The sequence below is a fragment of the Sturnira hondurensis genome, unplaced genomic scaffold, assembly GCF_014824575.4.
Source record: "Sturnira hondurensis isolate 20B ecotype Veracruz unplaced genomic scaffold, ASM1482457v3 Scaffold0000396, whole genome shotgun sequence".
Classification (NCBI taxonomy): Eukaryota; Metazoa; Chordata; class Mammalia; order Chiroptera; family Phyllostomidae; genus Sturnira; species Sturnira hondurensis.
The window spans coordinates 87,161-99,961 of NW_028073027.1; the positions used below are offsets into that span (position 1 = coordinate 87,161).

The 12,801-nt window shown below is 42.0% G+C and overlaps 1 pseudogene; it reads right to left on the bottom strand.

Annotated features, from left to right (window-relative positions):
* Positions 1-8,455: 8,455 nt before the first annotated feature.
* On the bottom strand, positions 8,456-9,128 carry LOC118983153 (MKRN2 opposite strand protein-like; annotated as a pseudogene).
* Between the last annotated feature and the right edge of the window lie 3,673 nt (positions 9,129-12,801).

Sequence of the window (12,801 nt, forward strand, 5' to 3'; positions counted from 1 at the left end):
TTATAAGAACTTTGGAATTGGATGGCTATTTGGGGGAGGACTCATTAATTCAGAATGAAAGAAAAACATTTTTAAAGAAAGACAATGAAATTCTGAATGTGATTAATTGCTAGTATCAGACCAAGTGTGGGAACCAGAGGGCCTCTTTGGCAGCATATAAAATGATTCACACATCCTGTAGCCAGAGGGCAAATAAAATAAGGTAAAAATAAATAAAAAATGAATCTTTGGGACAGACTAAAAAAGGTTAGTTATAGGAGTAGCAGAGTTCCAGAGAAGGTTAAATTCTCAACCCTATCAAGTCTGCTACACCAAGGTCAAGGCCCTGAATGAGAAAAAAAAGTAAAAAGGGTGCTGAGACTTAAAATGGGATCATCTGGGTCAATAAATTTGAAAATCTTAAATTTCCATATTTCCCTGAACCTTTAACAGTAACCTCTTCTGTTATCAGCCTTTAAGGCTGATGATCATCTCTTGAGGATGTATGTATAAGCTTGGTGATATAGAGGTTTTTGCCTTCCGAGACAATACGTATTTCCCGTTACCCCAACTTTCCACTTCTGACCACCAAAGCAATAGCCACAATTAAGTCACAGTGCAGTCCAGCTGGAGAAATGCTGGACAAGCTAAAGGTGGCAAAGGATTATATGGGCAAGACTGGGCAACATGAACTGGCAAAGCAGGAGAGCATGTGTAGGACTATTCTGGATGAAGAAGGACAGCATATAAAATTGGAAAAGGGAGAATAGACCTATGGCACCAGATTTAATAGCTTGGCAAAGATCCCAGGTGATAGTAATTTGGTTGGTGCTTGGAAAAAGCAATGGCCCGTGTTAAGTAAAGTAGAAACACCCGAACTATGGTGGCAAACACTGGAGGAAGAAATCAGAAGACTCAGCGAAGTGGGATATACTATGTAAGGCTAAAAAACCATAGCCCACTCTGGCCTTAGGATACAGCATTGTCCAAAATGAGAGAGTGTGCTGATGAAGCATCTCCAGCATTGTTAAGAAACTCAGTGTGGGATTATCCTCTGTGGGCCAAGGCTCCTGGGCCAGATGCTGGGGCCACAGTGCAGTTTTCTGATAGCAGCGGGGATATCAGAATTTCAAAATAACAGAGGCCAGATGGCAATGCTAAACTCTCGAAAGCAAGGTAGGTACAATTGTCATCATGCCTGGCAAGGTCACAGGTAGTTAGGGAGGTCTGATAGAGAGCTAGGAAAGTGCACAACACAGCATCCTGAGGGACATGATAGACACCAAACAAGTGTTTTACTCAATCTATGCAGCCAGAATAAATCAAAGATGGATGATCAAAAGGCTTACCACAGCTGCAATAATAGAAAGTCATGAGTACTTTCTAAGTTTCCAGACCTAAGCCAGTTCTCCAACACAAATCTCACTGGGTGATGAAGAAACTTAGGTCCTCAGGAAGAATGACCCTGCAAACACCATGGCAAAGTATAAGGTAATGATTTCCTCAGTCTTTACCAAAAGTCATTTATTCATCGAGGGAAAGAGAAATACAAAATCTTTTAAGGTCTATTGGATATAAGGTCCAAGTTGGGATATCCAGGGCCCCAAAGCACACCCCCTGTTGGGTTAGGTGTCAGGTAATGAATGGAGTTCTGGTCCAGGTCTAGGTCATGGTAGATCCACTGGCTCCACACAGCTCACCTGCTGGTTATTTTCCTGGTTCCCAAAAGAATAGTTGGAATGGGCTGTACTTAGGTATCAAACCTACGTTGGTTCTTTGGCATGCAGGGCAAGGGCTATTATAATGGAGAAAGCCAAGTAGAAGCCTGTAAAACCACCTTACCATCCACAGCCAAGACAGTAAATAAAAAATAATACCATGTGAAGGGGTATGGCAAATATTAGTGTCAGCCTTAAATACCTAAAGTAGGCAGGAATGGTGGTCCCCATCATATATGCCTATTTCATTCATTAGTATGACCTGGGCAAAAACTAGATGTACCCTGGAGAATAATAGTGGGTTATCATAAACTCAGCTAAATGGTAGCCACCCCATTGCGGCTGTGGAACAGATATAATATCTTCCATAGATCAGATTAAAATGGCCTTGGATACATAGTATCTGGCAATCAGTCTGATAAATGCATTCTTTTCCATCTTCCTTAGGGAAAAGGGCCAAAATAGCTCATAAGGTAGGACCAGTGTACATTCACTGCTATCCCTGAAGTGTTAAATCTGCTCTCTACTCTAATAGAGTCTTAAAGACCTGGGTCATCTAGACATTATGCAGAAAACCACATGGTCTACTTATTAATGATCAGATGAGAAAGAAGTGGCAAATACATTGGAGAGCTAGGTAAAGACACATGCATTCCAGAGGGCAGGAAAAAATGGCTAAATGAAGATTTAGGGATTACTCCATGAATGAAGTTTTTAGGGGTCCAGTGGTTTGGGGCAAGCTGGGGTATATCCTCCCATTCCCACTAAAGTAAAACAAGTTACTGTTTCACATCTAACCCTGGCAGGCTTTTTGGATTGTGGGGAAGCATACTTCATATTTAGAAATACTGCTCTCACTTGTTCACTTAGTGACGAAAAACTGCCAGCCGAAAAGGGTTCTGTAGCTGACCCAGGCAGAGGTGGCAGCATCCCTCATATTTGGGCAATAAAACCAGTGAGCTCTACAGACAGGCAGCCTCTGTGGACTAGAGTTGTCTGTGGTGAGAAAAGATGTCATGTGGAGAAAACAGAACACAAACCCCTGTGGTGACGACACAAATCTATGCTGCCTGCAGCAGAGAATTGTTCAGCAAAGGTATCCTCACTTGCTACTGGGCTCTCTGCTAGAGCTTGAGCACCTGGCCATGAGACAGTAACTGGCCAAGCGTCCAGATTTTCCCATCAGGTCCTGGGGTCTGTCAAATTCACCAAGCCTTCTTCAGGTTTTTACAAAGCTGTAATCAAGGCCTCGGTGGGGACTGTGATATTATAAATGGGGACACAGTCACTGTGGTTAGAGCCAGAATGCAGTTCCTTACCGATTCCTTTCCTGAGATCTAGATTGCTGGTGGGTGGATTAGGCAGAAATTAGCCCTGTGGTTTCATGCCCACCAGAGAGCAGTGGATTAGGTGGCCGTGGCATGGTGGCTAAGCAAGTGCTTGAGGTTCTTGAGACCCAGGCCCAAGCCAAGCTCCGTCTCTTTGGACAAATTACCTACCTTCAGTGCGCCTTAAATTCTTAATCTGGTATTTCACAAAATGGTGGTAACACCTGTTAAATAAGTCTGCCTGTGAAGTTTCAGTGAGTTGGAGCTCGTAGCACAGTGCCTGGCTCACATACTTTCACTCCTGTCAGCGCAATGGTACTGTCCAGTGTTCCTCCAAAGGAGAGGAGAAAGCCTCACCCAGGGTCAGGCCCTCAGGCAGTGAACCAGAAGCTTCTTTAAGGCAGCGCCAGTTTCCTTAAGTCAAAACGACCCTATGAATGTACTAGAAAGACCCTAAAATGTGCTTATATAATGCTTACCTTCCTTTTCCTTTAGAGGAGAAAATAATCTGGAGGGAACCAAACCAAAGATACAGTTCAGCCGTTTAAAATCTGTGTAGGAAAGCCCTGGCTGGTGTAGCTCAGTGGATTGAGCGCGGGCCTGTGAACCAGAGGATCGCGGTTCGATTCCCAGTCAGGGCACATGCCTGGGTTGTAGTCCAGTTCCCTGCAGGCCAACTCCCAGCAGGGGACGCACAAAAGGCAACCATACATTGATGTTTCTCTCCCTCTCTCCTTCCCCTCTAAAGATAAATAAATAAAAAATTTAAAAAAAATAAAAAAATAAAATCTGTGTAGGAAAAGGTTCCTGAGCTGGCAGGGTCTAGAGTGGCTCCATTCCACCATCTAGTGGACAAGAAGGGAAAAGAGAAATATACAGGAAAAGAATTGATCTCAGGATTTTGTTGTCAAACCAGTATTTTCTAACTAGTGTAATTTAAACTCCCTACTAAGTTCACTAATTAACAGATTTATTTAACTCTTATAAAGCCAAACAACCACCCAATCTAAGCATTGAGTACTAAAACTAAGATAAGATTCCCTAAACCATTTATATTTACAAACTATGAATTTCGAAGATGGTCTGTGGAAGAAAGAAAGAATGATCTTGAGTTCTTATCACCATGAATCTTTGTGGCCCAACTAATTCATTTATTTAATCAATCTCTATGTATCAGTTTTGCATTTATTTTGGTACATAGACTAGGAGTAGCCTTGAGACTCTGAGGGTTGTGTCTTTCCCAAAATACTGAGTGAAATGAGTGGGGAAATAAAATCATTTCATTCATTTTTCAAAAATGTATACCAACTTAAAATGTTGGTATAGCCAAGGTGAATATTTGATAAGGCCTGTGTGAGAATTAGGTTTTTTTGTTGTTTTTTGGTGTATGTATGCCCATCTTCCCCATTTTTATTTCTAAGGTTATTTTGTTACATGTCTATAAGGTTATTTTGATCTGTCTAAGGGCTGACTGACCCTTTTGAGTCAGTTTTCTCTCCCCAAAATGAAACTCTTTGACTAAGGGATGATCTTTAAGGTGTTGCCTAATTCTAAGAATTCCTCTGCTAGGAGCAGTGGGGTTTATAGAGGTGCAAAAGGTTTGTTCCTGCCGCCGAGTAGCCCAGGGTCCAATGGAAAAGACAGGGCTGTGGGCACACAGAGTGAGATGTAGTTATCACAGAGCAGGTGCTCCGTGTGACCTCCCACCACCTCCTACCAAACACCTCTCTTGTCCTTGCCTTCTTTCTCTGTTCTTCCTTTCTTGTATCCTCCCAATTCCCCTTCTGATTCTTTGTTTTTTCTTTCTCCCCCTGCCTGGCCTTGAAGGGTGCTTTTCTAACTGTGAGTTTGAATCTGCTAGTAGGCTGGAAACTCAAGTCAGTAAATCTGGGGCAGCATTTAAAAATGAAATAACACAATGCAAACTACTAAAGGGAATCACTCATAGTGAGAGTCACAGTGTGTAGAACTTGTTCTAATGTGTGTCTGTATGTGTGTGTGCACTGGGCCAAGATGTATTTTAAGACATTAGGAAATCTCTGCTCCTCCACCCTCCCCTGCAGCACCATGAGCTGAGGAGACCGGTGCACTGACAGTTCCCAGCAGGGAGGTGGTGCTGAGTCTTGGCAGTGCTGGGAGGATCCTTTCTCTTTCCAGGCTCAGGCAAATCTTTACCTAGAGGTGGCGAATGGCTCAGATGACCCTGGAAAAAGGCAATCAGCCAAGTGTATGAGAGCCTCTCTGACTTGCCATTTCTGGAGTTCTTCAGCTCATTCCTGGCTTTCCCATTGGTCCAGCCACTCCTTCCCACTTCCCACTCTACCATTTGATTCCTGTTTCTTAAACATCATAGGGAATGAGGAGGGTTGAGACCAGCCAGCTGTGCCACACCAGTGACGTCACCTGCAGAGGAGGCATCGGAGAGTTGCTGCAGGGTCTCAGGGAAGCTCTGCAGAGCAGCTTTGTTGGGCTCCTGCCATAACCAATCCTGACCTCCTCCACTCAGCAACTGTTGAAAGGTTGTGGGGATGTCTTTTCCAAAGTGGGGAACCTGCTTTAGATTCAACCCAGGCTTGTGAATCAACAGACTGGGATTTTTAAAAACACACAGAGCCCTTTGCTGCATGTACAGCACTGGCCATGTCTACCAAGTCAGAGAGAGTATAGGCTATGGTGGCATATTTTCACACTTTTTATAGTACACACTTATATAGTCAGTCTTGATACAGGTTTCTTAGCAGTCTTCTCTGCTTTGGTCTCTCTAATTATCAATCACAATATATGCATTTCTCAGTGAGGATGTGTAAGAACTGGAGCTGTACAGATGAACCTTCGGGGTTCTGACTCTTAGCATAGCCAGAATGCACATCACTGGGATCCTCTGATTAGCCAGGCACTTCTAAGGAAACACGACTCAGAGCTTTCTCATTTCCTGAATTATTGAAAATAGCCACACATGATGGTACTGGCAGAGTGCAAATTACCCAAACCTCTTGGCCCCACAGGAAGACCCTCTCCACAAATGTCACATCACAGGTGGGCAACCAGAGGAGCCAGTTCAATACCAGCCACTGTGGCTGATGTTCTCAGGTGCTGCTCCCAGGTGCTCCAGGATGGTTCACACGGACCTTCCACCCGGCTCAGTGGGCCTTGTATCTTCTCCAGGGCCTCACACACAGTTGCCACTCAGGAAATAGTTGCCAGATGAACTGTAGTTGCAGTACATTTGTAAAGCCCTTTGAAAATAAACTAAGTAAATAATAACTCTTGTGTGGGTAAAACTTTTGTCACCTTTCCATTTGTTTGACGAGAAAGAAGATGGAACAATGAGATCAGAATCTAAAACTTTTGGAAGAATTATTAATATTCTCGATGGTTTGAAGGTATTGTCCATTGTCCCCTAGAAATAACACTCTGGGCGACGTGGTTGAAATAACGCCAGTCTTGATTCTCTAAAACTTGGTGGTGTTCTGAATGCGTTCTAAATGCTAGCTATGAATTATGCAATATTTAGAGAAAATAGAAATCATTTAAATCAGCATGTTCCAGATGTATCTTTCAGAACCAGCAAAAATGAGCAATTTTATCTCCCAAGTTGCAGTTTGGGAGAAAAGAAAACATGTTGGCTCAAAGAAGTTTTATAGGAAGAAAATTGGCATACTTTTATTAACTACTTTATTTCTCAAACTCTTTTACTGCAGAACGCTTTTGTTTGTGGAGTTTCACATGCCGTGTGTATTAGTTGGTGGCTGCAACAAAAAGACCCAACAATAGAATGACTTAAGTTCATTTCTCATATAATAGTTCAGGGCAAATTAGAAGATTGCTCTATCCATGTTAGTGAAAATTCCCAGTGCAATATGCTTTTCCACCACCCCTGGCACATCATCTCTGTCTCTATGGCCAAAGCTGGGTCACAAGCCTATCGGTAATAATTGTATTGTATACGTGAGTGGTGCTGAGAGTAGACTCTGTTCTCACCACACACACACATACACAACACAGAGTTAATTATGTCAGGTGATGGAGGTGGTATTTATCTCAAAACATATTTTATTTATTTATTTTTCAAGAGGAGAAGGGAAGGAGAAAGAGAGGGAGAGAGACATTGATCAGTTGCCTCTCGCATGCTTCCAACTGGGGACCTGGCCTGCAACCCAGGCATGTGCCCTGACAAGGAAGCAAACTGATGACCTTTCATTTGGCAGGCCAACGATCAACCCACTGAGCCACACCAATCAGGACAAAGGTGTTATTTATCTTAATTTCAGTAATCAGTTCACAACAGGTATGTGTATCAAATCATTGCATTTTACACTTTAAATATATACAATTATATTTGGCAATCATTCCTCAATAAACTTGGAAAAAATCATTCCTCAATAAACTTCTTTCTACCAAAGAAGCTCCCCGCCAAAACCCCAGAAAACCTTTCCCCCGCAAAAGGGCATCACAGACATATCTGCATTCCAGTTCACAGGCAGAGAAGAAATTGAAGGATCACATGTGCAATATTTAAGATTTGGTCTGGAAATAGTACACATCACCTTCTGCCAAAGTCTATTGGTGAAAATTTTGTAATATTGTAACTCCTAGCTTCAAGAAGTTGTAGAAATTATAGACTCTAATAATGGAAGCCATTTGTAATCCATCAGTCCATTAATACGTATCATAGTCACTGAACCAGCTTGCAGTAGAGCAGGGACTAGAATCCAGGCCTGCCAGCTGCTGTTCCCGAGTCCCCATTGCTGCTCTAGCATTGCAGCACTCAGCCAGCGTACGGGGCGTCTTCCTGTGTGCCTAGTTCCGTGTAAGAAAGTTTTGTAAGACACAGTCCTTTAATTACATATTTACTCTAGCATGAGGCTTTGTAAGTGGATACACTTTCAGATATGACTTGAATAGCCTAACGTTGTATCATGCTGCTTTCATTGGTCAAGAGGATGGATACTCCTGATGAGGAGTAAACATGTACCATGCACAGAGTAGAGAATCCTGAAATAAACCCCAGTGCATTTAAAATTGAAACCAAAATATAAATGTGTGTGAAAATGGGTCTTAGGTTCACTAAATATACAGGGAAAAATAAAACTAGATTTCATTTCATCTTTTAAAACATGAGAAATTGCTTATGCAAGACTGCAAAACTGAGGACCAGCTCTTCTTTCCCCTCCCCTCCTGTACCCTCCCCTTCCCTCCCCTGCCCTCCCCTCCCTTCATTTCCTTTCCTTTTCCCTTGTCTTCCCTTTCTTTGGGAAACCCAGGGCAACTTCTATTAATTTTGTAAATTCTTATACTGCAGTAAGCTGAAATGTACTTAAAGGGAGTTATAACACCTTTCAACTATAGTTTAACTATTTAGAAGTCCCTAGTACCTGTTAAAGGTAGTAACCCCCAAATGCCCTGCCCCACTGCTCTTACAAGACACACTCAGTACAAACCTCTTCTCAGAGGAGGGCTCGGTTCTTGATCAGGGTGGTCAATGACCTTGAAGCCGCACTCTTGTATCAACTGCTAGAGCATGATGTACTTGGAAGCCTTCCTGATCCTTGGAACCACATTTCTCTGTGAATCCATTCCTGTCCAGTTGCTCCTTGCCTTCTGTGGTCAGAAAAGGCTGTTAATGAATGGGAGGGTGTAACTGTAGTAGTTACAGTTGTAGCAGTCTTCTTCATACCTGTGAGGCAGCCAGCCCCTTGTGGTAGAGAAGCCTTCCAGGTGTTTGTCCCACTGGTCCATCAGTCCAGACATGCCAGAGTTCCCTTACTCTCTACTCCCATCCTGCTTTACCTTGCTGGATGCTGTGCATGGTATAGTTATATACAGCCCTGTTTGTGTTGGTTATTCCAACATAGAGGTCAGACCTCCCATCATACTACTAAAGAAATGTCCCTTGGATTGGCCTGAGGAGGCATAAACATTTTTCTTGATGCCCATTGGTAAATGGATTGCAGATGCCACCAGGTGCTTCCTGCAGCTTCCTTGAGCCTATGTGCTGCTGGCAGAAGGGGCAGCATTGCAACACACTGAAGCTGCAGATGTATTTCATAGAGTGTTTGAATTTAATTCCAGATTTTCTTTCAGTTGAAGCAGAAAAACCCATATGACCCTACCCAGCCAGGAAATCTGTCACCTAGGTACTAGCAGATAGTGGCCCTATCAAGGACTGCCAGATGTACTTAAAAGTCAGCTAGAAAGCTTCCCTCTCTTCCAAGAATTCCACCTGACTAGAATTAGAAAATTCCACCCTAAAAAAAATACTCACCAAGGACTTCCTCTTTCCAGCCTATAAAACTCACTCTCCTTTTAACTCCCTTCCAGTCTCTACTGGAATAAAAGTGATGGCTTTGAATAAGTAGCCTTTGATTAACTCTACTAGGTGGTTTTTGTTCTTTTGATAAAATAATTACAGGTTGGTCAAATAGTGAATTGAAAGAAAAAAGAAATAATGAACATTCCAGAAGAAAACATAGTTTAAAGGATAACTTTGGGATGGGAGGAATTCTATAGGTAAAACACAAAATCCAGAAGCCAAAAGGAAAATAGGAAAAAAATTAGGCTAAACAGGAAGCAAAACATTTTTGTATTAAACATTTTTAGAGGCAACAGATACATTTTTCAAACATATAACAAAGGATTGATTTCCTTGATATATAAATAAAACTTTTAAGATTAATGAAAATAACTCAAGAAAAATGGACAGAGGAAATAAACCCCATTCACAGGAAAATAAACTCAAATAATAAATATAATAAATATATGAAGAAGCTTTTATAAATATATAAAAGAAGCTTATCTTCACACATAATCAGAGAGTTACAAATTGAAATGAGATACTTAAAAATCTATTAGACCCTGGCTAGTGTAGCTCAGTGGATTGAGCACAGGCCTGTGAAGCAAAGGGTCACTGGTTTGATTCCCAGTCAGAGCACATGCCTGGGTTGCAGGCCGAGTCCCCAGGAGGGGACACATGAAAGGCAACCACACACTGATGTTTCTTTCCCACTCTTTCTCCTTCCCTTCCCCTCTCTCTAAAAAAATAAATAAATAAAATATTTTAAAAATCTATTAGAATGTCAGATAGTTCAATGTTGGACAGCATGCAATATTGATAAGGGCATAACGGAAGGGAAGTGGTACTCTCATACCATGTTGGGAGCAGGATAAATCACTACTGAATCATTGAAAATTAATTCACCACAACTATCAACATTTAAGATGTGCATATGCCTTGATCTTGCAGTTCTACTTCTAGGAATTTATTTTATGAGCAGCGATATATATGAACAGGGGTGTTCAGGTTTTTCTGTGTGGGTGTTTGTTGGGGCACGGTTTTCATTTTGGAGGAAAAAACGTTCTGGAGTGTGACTGCTGTTTGCTTTTTAAAGAAACTGCTGAACTATTTCCCAGAGCGGCTGTACCATTTTTCATTCCCACCGGCAAATTCAAAAAGTTTTTGTTGTGTCATTTCCCAAATTTTGTATTCTTAATGATTTTTTGATCCTAAAAACGTTGTGCTATTTTTCCTACCTTAAAAGAAACATTCAAAGTCTATAGTTTATGTTAGGGTTTGTCTTAGTGTTGTACATACTATGGGTTTTGACAAATGTATAATTACATGCGTTCACCACTATATTGTCCCCTACTATTTTCATTTTAGCCATTCTAGTAGGTGTGCAGTAACATCTCATTCGTGGTTTTGATTTTCACTTCCCCAATGGCCAATGATGTTTAGCATCTCTTCGTGTGCTCATTTCATGAAACATCTTTCATGCCCGTTGCCAATTTTCTAACTGGATTTTTCTTTTTTACTGTTTAGTTTTGAGAGTTACAATTCGTTAAAGCATGAGTGACAGAATAGATACTTAAATTAGTAGCAGAGGTTTCTTTAAATGAAGTGCAAATGTAGCCAGGTCTTTGGAAGAGAGAGGAGTGTTTTCCTTTCTTGACATTTCTAGAGATTTGGGGGTGGAGTGGAAGGCCACAGGGTATGCTTACCCTGCCGTCTTGCTCCAATCTTCTGTATTAGTTTTCAAAAACAGTGACTATGCTTGTTATTCAGTTAAGAGTAAGTTTTTAAAATCACAATAAGGAAAACATACAGCAATATTTGACCATACTTAATGGACACTTAGGCATGTGACCTGCTCCTTCGATTTTCCATCCACCTGCTCACAGGGATTGAAGCGTGGTCACAATACCCGGGAGGAAATGATCACAGTTTTTAATTATTTCATTTTAGTAACAGTCTGCGCTGGAAAAAAGACTAGCCTCAGGCATTTCTGGCTGAGTGTTTATCAGTTACAGGCCCGAAGCCAGTGAGCAGCAGGATTGCTGCTTCCTGCGGGATGGCCTTTGTGGTAGATGGCAGACTTCCCCGAGGCCTCAAAATGGCAGGCTTCCATAGTGTCACTGGCTGACAGCCAGACCCAGCCAGTCTCGCTGTGATTTTAGGGCTAAAGTCATTCCACCTTGTGCAAGAGTTAAAGCCTGCAATAATTAGCTGCAGTTCCTAATGTTGGTCAAAATACTTTTTATGCCAACCTCAAAGCTACCCTAAAATACATGCATGAATCTTAGGGTTCCAGAGTCCATCTGAAGAGGTAAAGAACATGAGGTATTACAAAACATATGGATTTTGTAGTCAGAAGGATCTGGGTTCAAATCTTCCTTCTGTGCCTTGGAGGAGTCACGTTACCTCATTGAACTCCAGATACTTCATTTGTAAAATGGGAAACAATCATAGCTACTTCCAAAAGAAGATTATAACCATTCACTTTCTCATTGATTCAACATTTATAATTGCCTACCTTGTACCAGATCTTATTCTGGGTGCTGGGGGACACAATGCTGAACAGGCAATATGCCAGCTCTTTGAAGTTTGCATTCTAGTAAGGGGAGAAAGATAGTAACACAGACCAAAAAATAAATAAGAAAATGCCTCAGTAAAAATGAAACAGTGGTGAAACAGAGAGTTACTGCAGTTTCTCTGTGTTTTCTCTTTGGTTCAGCCTATCTGGTAAATTGTATAGAACTTCATTTTTTTCTACAGGCCCCTTGTCTAAGCCAATGAGCCCTTGGAAATGGTCACATGACTAACTTTAATGGCCCAATGGTGATGGAAGGATGTTGGGAACTGCCCTGCCTGGTTTCAGGAGCTGTAATCCCCCCATGGCTAAGGCTGAGTGAGTGACCTTCGACCATAAGCCACTAAGGAGACAAAGCTTATCTCCCTGGCAGAAGCACCGCTTCTGCTCCTTTTTTCATAACTGGGCCCAAGTGCTTAATCAGTTAACCAATGATGGGTTAGATTCCCCACGGGGTTGGGGGGGGTGACCTAAGATAGGCATGATCACGTGGAGGCCCCAGGGAAGGACTTGGGGGGCTATGGAGAAAATGGGTGATAGACCCTCGCCCCTCAGCTTTGACAAAGCCTGAGTCCTCATTTCTCCTAATTCCTTGGCTATCTTTCCTCCTCTGCCTGACATAAGCCTGAAACAACAACAGAGGGCAGTGCAGACCTGTGCTGGGAAGGGCGGGCTACCTGGATGATCAGGCCTGAGAAAGGATATGTAAAATCCTGTGAAGCCTGCTTTGCTAAGAATGCTCTTAGATAAATGATAAAGGTCTGAGCAGGAAACGAGTTTGTTTCCCAAAGTTTTGTAACCTTCTAGCTATAGACCCTGACTCAGAAGAAGCCCTAATAGTTCTTTGTATGCTATCTACGGCTTGATCCTTACTGCCTGACAATGATTAGTAAGCTGTACCTGTATTCC